Raw genomic sequence first — 10497 nt, forward strand, 5'->3', positions numbered from 1 at the left:
GCAACCTTGCAATGTAATACTAGCTTCATTTCACTAGAATACAATATGATATAAACCGATCATGCAAAAAAAATTTCTCTTTTAGCAAGATTTAGATACCAAAGAAACTTGACTGTCTCTTCACTAATACTTAAAAGGAGCTTTTTAGTATTTAAAACAAAATTTAAGCTTTTCCAGGAGCCCACTGATTTTTCACTGCTGCATCCCCGGCACATAACACGGAAGAGGCTTGCAATACAAATGTGACGTCCGGGCTGTGACCAAGGCCTTACCAGTCTATTCCAAGAGGAAGATGGCAGCTGATACTGACTTGATCTTCAAGTTCAGGACATAGACTGTGTCACACTTGCTCCTTTCCAATACCTTTGTTTCTATTCCTTGACCAGTAAAAATTATCTGAAAGGTAGAAACTCAGGGACAGTGACAACCATTGACCTTGGCAAAGCTGAAACTAAATAGCAAAGACAGGCACCATCTTTACCAGGTACTGTTGCAGGGATGACATTAAAAAGAAGAAATGATTCCCCTCACCACTACTAGGAACGTTCAGTCTAAAACGAATAGCTGAAGGAAAAACTAGAACACACTAAGAATCTCAGAGTTACTGTTATTCATCAGAACCAGTACAGCATTGCAATCATTTGGGAGGAGTGGGTATAGACCCTTCACGATTTGCCCCAACCTACTTTTCCAGCTTTTCTCCACGACTTCCACCAGACATCATTCTACACTTCAGCTCTAGCTAAGCTAGATCGTCTCCTCCACAAGCTATATCCTTTCTATCCTGTTCCTTGTGCCTGGAATGTCCTGCTGCTTGCCACCCATCCAAAACCAATTCATCCACTTCAACCTCTTTCCCTTGAGAAGGTATACACTCTCTCCTTCCCCATAAGGAGTATTCATCCATGCCCCATCAAAACTTAAGGAAGGACCAGGAGTTTAAATGAATACAAAACGCCTCCCTGCTAGCTTACAGCAGACCTCTGTCATGTACGCTATATAATTACTGCTTGCCAGTGACTGTGTTTGTGAGGCTGTGAACATCTTCAAGGATGGTAGCATTTATCTTTGTATCTTGAGAACCTGGCATGGTACACACCCTCTATATGAGATAACTATTTGAAAAAAAATATTTGAAAGTAATATGTACATGTGAGGGAAAAGCATGAGGAAATGTATAGTCCTTCATTATAGTAATTTGAGACAGGTGTGTCTTTTTTTTTTAGGTTTTATTTGAGTGGTTTTATTTCCAGGAAGCAACTGAATGGCAAAGTTCGTTTTAACCCTGTAACAGTTACCAATATGCTATATAACTATTCAGTTTTCTAGTTCCTTGTTAAGTATTTCCAAATCTTATTAAACTTACACTCTGAATTTCTTTATTTGTAAACTGAGGGCTGAGCTGCAGATGTAATTAGTACCACTATGCAATTCCCAACCCCCACTTCAAAACAGCAGAATCAACCTTCTTCATTTCCAGGCTGGTTTTAAGGAAGTATTTTAAGGAAGGGGTTAAGGAAATATTTTACTGCAAATAGCTGGGAAAAAATTTTTAAAATTAAGAACACCCTAACCATTGAGAGAGGGAGAAGTGCACAGGCAAAGAGCAGGGGCGGAGGAAGAAGTCTGCCAGGTGTAACTGAAGCTGTAAGTTCCCCGAATCATTTGTAAATGAGGAGGAGCAAAGGGCAGCAGCAACAGCGACAGCAAGACCATTTATTGAGTCTTCTACACAGTTTTCAAGCTTCGTTCTTCATATGAATTATCTTATTCCATTTTCCCAACAATCGAATGAAGTACATAACATACAGGTGAGGAAACCAAGCCTTCAAGAGGTGAAGAAACTTGTCCCAGGCCATGTAGTCAGTTTTAGAGACAATAATCAAACTTAGCTTTGTCTGAGAGCCTTTTCTCTTAACCTAGCCCAGCTTGGACCCCCAGACCCTGCCTTTGATAGAACACTTGAAGGGGCCCTTCATAGCACCATTTACAAGAACATCATAGCCCTTTTGATGTGATATTACGTCGTTTGTATCCCCCACTTCAGTTATTTAGGGTTCAGCTTTCACTGCTTCTGTTAGAGAAGAAACTGAATTCTCAAATCTGATCATTTACCCCATGGGGGGTTTTCTGCAGTTTACCACAACCTCTAATCCACAGAGTATAAAATTACTTTGTCTTCATGATATTCAGGTTAGGCTAGGAATGGAATTTGGGGAAAATAGGAATATAGTACTATGTCTGATGTAGTTTTAAAAAAATTAGGCAGTCTCTAGAGCACAGGAAAATTACAAAAAACATTTCTGAAAAGAAACTAACTTGGACTTTCTAAGGGAAAAATGTTTTCTCTGAAAAAAGCATTAGGATAAACTTATTAAATATTTCCATAGACTGATGAGTGCAACAAATTATTAATCACTTAAATCCAATAAAATGGTTGGCCTAATGGGTGAACAAATTAAAAATGGTATTTTAAAAAGATATGTATGAAAGAAAAATTAACAACAATATTTATGTTATACTACTTAGCAGTTCAATGTTGAATCAATTTATTAAAAATATACATACCTCATTAGGATATAGATTTCTTATTAGAAAGTTTCTATTTCATTAGAAACATTAAGTTTTTGTTCCATGAAAAAAGTCATTTTCAGAAAGGCATGTACTAACCTTGCTCAGTGGTTTTCAGCAGTATTTCAGTGACGACTCAAGAAAAGAATGACGTTTCTTTAGAAATTGTGGAAGATTTTTTAAGTCTCATTCCTCCACTAATTTTCCATGGCCTTTGCAAATAAAGCACAGCCTTGGATACAATCTAAAATGGAACTTGACAGATTCAGAGGAAAGAGTGGTTTTGCCCCTCCCTCTGCGTTCTTTCTTCATCCTGGAAGACGATGTTCAGGGACACTCTTGACAATATATACATCAACTTCACAAACTAAGGTCAGTTTCACTGGGGCTAATTAAAAACAAAGGTGAATGTTCATCATCATCAGACAAAATGTTGTTAACATGTGTACAAAAAGTTAAAATAACTGGATGTGCTTAATTACATATAGTAATTGGAAAAAATATTTCATTTTGGATTTGGGTGGTAAGTCAATTTTAGACAATATTCTGCTGGGAAAAATTGGGGTTAGCAGTTTTCCAGACTTACTGTCTTCAGACTATACCAAGAAAAGTGATTTTCCCTTTAGGAGCAGATCCTTTTCAAGAAATTGTTCAGTAGACAGAGCCCCTGGGTATACAAATAAATAAATAGAATCTACTCTCATATATTGCAATAGAGACACATTAATTAACCAACCATTGTTAGAACTTTTTGAATTTTATAAAAATTATACTTCTATCATTATTAAGACACATATTTGGACTCCCAGAGAAGACAGTCTAGAAAAAGTTGAAAACTGAAACACTACGTAGTGATTTTAGAAGAAAGCCTGACTAAAGAGAGTAACGAACCCATGTGTATTGTGATCCAAAATAATTTTAACTTGATTGTTTGGAACATGGGACATATCATGAAAATTATGCTATAAATGGTGGTTAATTTCTGTGAGAAACCCATAAAACCCTTTATACCCTATGTGATAACATATGGTATGGTTTGGCACTGACTTCAGACTTAGACCTGCTGATGTCAGGAAATCATTTATCTGTTGCTATGGCCTTGGCTGCTTCCACTTACAAAACAAAAAACTGAACTTGTCCCTGCCAACTGCTGCAGCTGATAACTGTCCAATGTCAAATGATCAGAAAATCCCCACCCTCCAGCTCTGACATCCACTTACCAGCTAGTGCAAAAAGAATCCTTCCTACCACCAGCCACAGGCTCTGCCAGGCTTCCAACAAGAAGAGAATGACCCATTCCACCACAGCACTCTTTGACTTTCTCACACGAGGCAAAGCAACCCTTAAGAAACAACTTCTTTAAAGAAATAACCAAAAAAAAGACAATTCCGACAGTAATAACTTCACATTTATTTCTCCTAGTATCATAAACCCCCCATTTCTCAAACAAAAGGGTGCTGAGAGGAACCTTTCTTTGAGACATAATGAGCAGCCAGTCACTCATTGTACAAGAAGCAAAACTCAAGGAGTATGTGTATTTAATAAATGAAAGACTGTTAATAAACTAATTTGAATAATTCAGATATTTACCTACAGAAATGCACTAAGATTACAGAGTGACATTACAAAAGCTCAAAATATTTTCATAAAATATTAAACAGTGAGAATCCAACATTAGACATCAAGGCGCTTTGGGTATTTTCCTTTGCTAAATCTGTGCGATTATGAGATGTGGCCATAAATAGGCAGCATTATTTTCTCCCCTTTTAAAGAAGTAGAAACTGTAAAGATCTTTCATCAAGATAATACATTGTTAACATGGCTTAGATGAAAGCTTCAAAGGCATCTAACATCCAAATGAAAAATAAAAACTTCAGTTGATTCAAACACTTTAAAATACTTTGGTACCACCAATTATCCTTCCTAAAAGAAACTTCCACTAACCCTGGCTCCCCTCTCATGCTAGCACTTCCTTATTTAACAACCTCCACTAGGAAATACCTGCAGTGTCCTCTCACAGGCTTCACTTCCTGACTTCTGTCCCATATACCAACCTACTGCAGAAACCATTAAAACTTCTCTTTCCTAGGAGGGCAAAGGTCTCCTGGTTTCTCTTTTGATGTCTTTGGAACAGGGTTTCTCAACTTCAGTACTATTGATTTTTTGGACAGAGAATTCTTTGTTGTAGGGAGAATTCTACATTGTAGGATGTTTAGCAACGTCTCTGGCCTCTGCCAACTAATTTATGTTAACATATAATTTCACGGCATCTAAGCCCTTAATTAACACTAAACAGCACAAACACAGGTACGTTCTTCTAGAGATTTAAAAAATGCTTCCATAGGCTTGTTAGGCAATGCCCCAGTATTGAAAGACTATCCTGTGAGATCTTAATCTCTAGATTTTGAATAATTTTTCTTAAAAGCATGGGCCATGTCTTAGTCATTTTTCTACCCTTAGTACATAATATTCAGTAATGCATATCTTGAATGAATGGATTTATGGATAAATAAAAATATCCAGATATCTGAATTCTTCACTTTTAACCAGAAGTTTTGGCAAGTTTTCTGTATGTGATCAGCCTATGTGATTGCTAGTTCTTTTTTTTAAAATTGGCTAATGCCGAGTAAGATAGCTTACAGAAGAGAAAGACCTCTGTAAGTTTGGTTGGGAGCATGGAATTATAGAGAAACTGAGAAAGGAGAAATGAAGTTTCCAAAAATACTTGGAAACTTTTTACTTTACCTTGGAGACCTAAATTTTGTCTAAAGATATTTCTGTTTTTCAAATTAGCTCTTCTTGTCAGAATTTACTATCTAATGTTTTGCATTATTTCTAAGTATGCGTATGCCTTAACATGTTTGTGTCACTGGTTTTGTTTTGCAAGGCCTATTAAATCTCTTATGCAGTATTCACAATTAAGATTGCAGAATGAAAGATGGAGGGGTTATGTGCATATAAACTGACTGAATTATTGTCCATCAATCTGTCAGAGATGTTTGAACAAGAGTGACTCCATCTTGAATAGGGGCTGGGTAAAATAAGGCTGAGACCTACTGGGCTGGATTCCCAGGAGTTTAGGCATTCTTACTCACAGGATGAGATAGGAGGTCACCACAAGATACAACTCACAAAGACCTTGCTGACAAAACAAGTTGCAGTAAAGAAGCCAACCAAAACCCACCAAAACCAAGATGGTGATGAGAGTGACCTCTGATAGTCCTCCCTGCTCATTATATGCTAATTATAATGCAATAGCATGTTAAAAGACACTCCCACCAGTGCCATGGCAGTTTACAAATGTCATGGTAATGTCAGGAAGTTACCCTATATGGTCTAAAAAGGGGAGGAACCCTCTGTTCTGAGAATTGCCCACCTCCTCCCCAGAAAACTTATGAATAATCTGCCCCTTGTTTAGCATATAATCAAGAAATAATTATAAGTATCCTTGGTGGAGCAACCCCACTGCTCTGCCTAGAGAGTAGCCATTCTTTATTCCTTTACTTTCCTAATAAACTTGCTTGCACTGTATGGACTTATCTGGAATTCTTTCTTGTGCACAATCCAAGAACCTCTCTTGAGGTCTGGATCCAGACCCCTTTCTAGTAACAAATTCATTCATTCAAGATATGCAGATTCTCTGACCACCAAACCTTTGGATTCTTAGTCTGAGATGGGGCCCAGGAAATTTCAGTTTAAAAGAGTATTCTGAGTTGATGTTGCAAGGACCATCCTTTGGAAAACGTTGCATGTAGCAGTATAGATGATCTTCTGATTTCTAAAGAGCAAATGAGAGGAGGCAGCATCATTCTTGAGGAACCACTGTTGAAATCTGTTCTTCATTTACTCATTCATTCATTTTTGGTGTTTTATGCAAAACAAAGTTCAAAAACCATGTTGAAAGCATCCAAATGAAATTGTGGTTCTGGAACTTTATTAGCCATTCTTGCAACTTTTCCTGCCAAAGAGAGGGAGAGCAGTAAGAAAAGAGATTCATTTTAGCATGATAGGAAACTGTCCCTGCTTTTCTCAGACCTCTTTGAGTAAGAGCATTCTTGGCTCTGGGTCCTGTTTGACATCTCTAAGAGCTCACATGTTCTAGCAAGACTTGGTAGCCTGCATGAGGCCATGATTATGAGCAACTCATACTCTTAAAAACTTGGCCAACAGGTTTATTGTTATAATCCAGATCAATCATTTGTGTCACAATTTTTCTGTACTTGCCAAATTCCTTTTTCCCCAGAAGTTAGTTCTCAGGATGTGTATGTCCAGGGGACATAATCAAAGGTTTGATACATGAAGAATGAGAATGCTTTCTGCCTCCTCTATCAGACATAACAATTGCATTCATGAGGCACTTGCAGTGCTCACAGTGCTTTCATGTGCTTGTGCTTGTCACCTCAACCTCTGAGGTAGGCAGAGCACATATTTTCATTCCCATTTTGCAGAGGAGGAAAGAGAATCTCAGTGGTTATGTAATGTGTGACTTGTCCGGGTCACACACTGCATTGAAGCTCAGAGCTCTTCACTTACGATTTTCTCATCTTCCCTGCGCAAGCCTAGTTGCTAGTGTGTATTTCCAGTGCTCGAGATGGCAAGATTAGGTTTACACAGTGAATGCACAGAAAGGTAAGAAAGTGCTAGTGCTAATTAATTTTTGATGTGCAAAAAAACACAAGTTTTGAGTTTCTCCATGTACATCATTTAGAAGAAAATAAAAATATTAATGAATAAAAATCATACCCCTTATTAGTAAATGACTAACAAAACAACTAATTACTTGTAGAGATGCTGAGTTCTTTTGAAATATATTCCAAGTTTTGACCTTAAACAAACACTGATAAAGCACTTTCATTATCTTCACTTGGCATTGATTTCAGGTTTCAGATTATTTCCAGTGGTTTTCTGGAAAACGCAGTGTATTCACCTCTTTGCTGTCATGTTCTGTAGTGTGTCTGCAAATTCACAAACTTGGAATTAGAACCTAAGGAGGTCACTTAAATTTTCAAAGACCTTCATATGACATTTGAAGTATTTCTAGTGTTCTACAAATAAAGTGAGAGGCCTTGTAGGGTGTGACTGTGCTTGTGACCTTTGTTAGTACAACTTGGAAGAAAACCCACCACACTTGTACCCAGGTAGAATAAACATTTACACTTTCAAATGACAGCTTAAAATAACTGGCAAGGAAAATTTGAGTTTGCAAGTTCAAAGCCCTTGAGCAATTGGAAATTTACTTTTCAAAATATAGTGTCGATTTCAAATAATTGTTGTCACAAAAAGTCAGAGCCTCTTGAAGCATATCTCAAACATAAAAGAATAATAAAATTTGGCAGCTTTTGAACTTACACCATAACCAGTTAAAATAAGATAGGTCCACATTAGTTCTAGGAATCACTGAGAAACCATACTTAAGATTTCAATTCAAAGGGAACAGGCTCTTTGTACTTGTTGTTTATCCAGAACACTAGGACATGGTTTTAGGCACTTCTTAGACTGACTTTCTGAGATCATCTACTAGTAGATCATTGAAATAAATCACATGGGGAATGATTATTAAGAATTGTAGTAGAAAAAAAGAAAAGCATGGAGATTGAAAATCTAGTTGGAGATGGGAGTCACAAAAAATAGTACAGAGGCTGTCCATCCTTGTCTATATGTATGTTTATAGTATCTAAATAACTGTGATAAGTGAGTCGTTTATTTGTTCTGCCATATTACTATGCAAAACCCATCTAGGTTGGGCACGGTGGCTCACGCCTGCAATCCCAGCACTTTGGGAGGCCGAGGCAGGTGTATCACGAGGTCAGGAGTTCAAGACCAGCCTGGCCAAGATGATGAAACCCCATCTCTACTAAAAATACAAAAATTAGCTGGGTATGGTGGTGGGCACCTGTAATCCTAGCTACTCAGGAGACTGAGGCAGAGAATTGCTTGAACCTAGGAGGCAGAGGTTGCAGTGAGCCAAGATCACGCCACTGCACTCCAGCCTGGGCCACAGGCAGACTCCATCTCAAAAATAAAATAAAATAAAATCTTTAAAAAGCCATCTAAAAACACTGCAAACAAGGTGTCAGAGAAACCTGTACCAGAAGCAGACCTAGAATTGGAGACAAGTCACTGAGGGAATCTTACTGAAAGGATGGTACTGAGCAGATAGAGAAAAAGAGAGTAGGGATCCTGAACCCCCAGAAAGAGCAAAGATGCTAAAGGAGATCATTCTTGTTTTTCCTGGGATTGATGATGCGGCCCTTAGCTGAAAACAAGAACTGCTAAATAACCAGCCTGGAAGTTGAAAGAACACCACCTACTTCCCTATGGCCTTGTGGAGAGGGGTCATCTCAGCAACTGCCAGCAGCCCCTTCCCTGATAACACACACTCCAACTTGGTTCTCAGGTCTGTGCGGCAAGAAATAACCCCCTAGAAGAGGGCAGTGCTTGTAAAAAAGAAGAAGCTAGGTGCCCCCTTCTACCTGTGGGGCTTGTGAAGAGTTGTGTGTTTGCCCAGAGAATTGCTTATAGTGCAAGAAAGAAGGGGATCTGTCCTCTTCATCTCCTGTTGGAGGCCTGGGGAGTCAGGGCTCTTTCTCCTGCCACTAGGCATTGCAGTCTAGGAAGTGCCCTGGGGAGAATGGCAAGTAGTGTGCCCAGATGGAGAGAGTAATGTTCCCAGGAAATACTGAAGATAGATCTTATCAGTACCCGCACTCACTAGGGTGGTAGATGTGACTGAGGGCTGCAGAAATGCTGGGGGGCCATTATAGGGAGCAGGGGAAGGGCATGTGCAGTCACACAAAGGTGGCATTTTGCCTTCCCCTGGGTGGTGATTGAGAAGGTGCACTCAAATTTTGAAAGAGATTGCCATTGCTTAGAAGTGCTATTTTGGATGTGTCCACACCATCAGGGCCACTTGTACGCTCCACCTGTCCACACCCAGGGTACAAGGATTCCATGAATTAGATCAGCTGTGCTGACTAAGAGAAAGGAGACAGGACCTGAATGCCCCTGCCCCGACGACTTCCATCCCCAACTCTTCAGGTTGAGGGGAGCATCGCAACCTGTCTCTTATACACATCTAGATGTGTATAAGAGACAGGTGTTCTACAAATAAAGTGAGAGGCCTTGTAGGGTATGACTGTGCTTGTGACCTTTGTTAGTACAACTTGGAAGAAAACCCACCACACTTGTACCCAGGTAGAATAAACATTTACACTTTCAAATGACAGCTTAAAATAACTGGCAAGGAAAATTTGAGTTTGCAAGTTCAAAGCCCTTGAGCAATTGGAAATTTACTTTTCAAAATATAGTGTCGATTTCAAATAATTGTTGTCACAAAAAGTCAGAGCCTCTTGAAGCATATCTCAAACATAAAAGAATAATAAAATTTGGCAGCTTTTGAACTTACACCATAACCAGTTAAAAGAAGATAGGTCCACATTAGTTCTAGGAATCACTGAGAAACCATACTTAAGATTTCAATTCAAAGGGAACAGGCTCTTTGTACTTGTTGTTTATCCAGAACACTAGGACATGGTTATAGGCACTTCTTAGACTGACTTTCTGAGATCATCTACTAGTAGATCATTGAAATAAATCACATGGGGAATGATTATTAAGAATTGTAGTAGAAAAAAAGAAAAGCATGGAGATTGAAAATCTAGTTGGAGATGGGAGTCACAAAAAATAGTACAGAGGCTGTCCATCCTTGTCTATATGTATGTTTATAGTATCTAAATAACTGTGATAAGTGAGTCGTTTATTTGTTCTGCCATATTACTATGCAAAACCCATCTAGGTTGGGCACGGTGGCTCACGCCTGCAATCCCAGCACTTTGGGAGGCCGAGGCAGGTGTATCACGAGGTCAGGAGTTCAAGACCAGCCTGGCCAAGATGATGAAACCCCATCTCTACTAAAAATACAAAAAT

Source organism: Mandrillus leucophaeus, unplaced genomic scaffold (assembly GCF_000951045.1).
Source record: "Mandrillus leucophaeus isolate KB7577 unplaced genomic scaffold, Mleu.le_1.0 Scaffold538, whole genome shotgun sequence".
Classification (NCBI taxonomy): Eukaryota; Metazoa; Chordata; class Mammalia; order Primates; family Cercopithecidae; genus Mandrillus; species Mandrillus leucophaeus.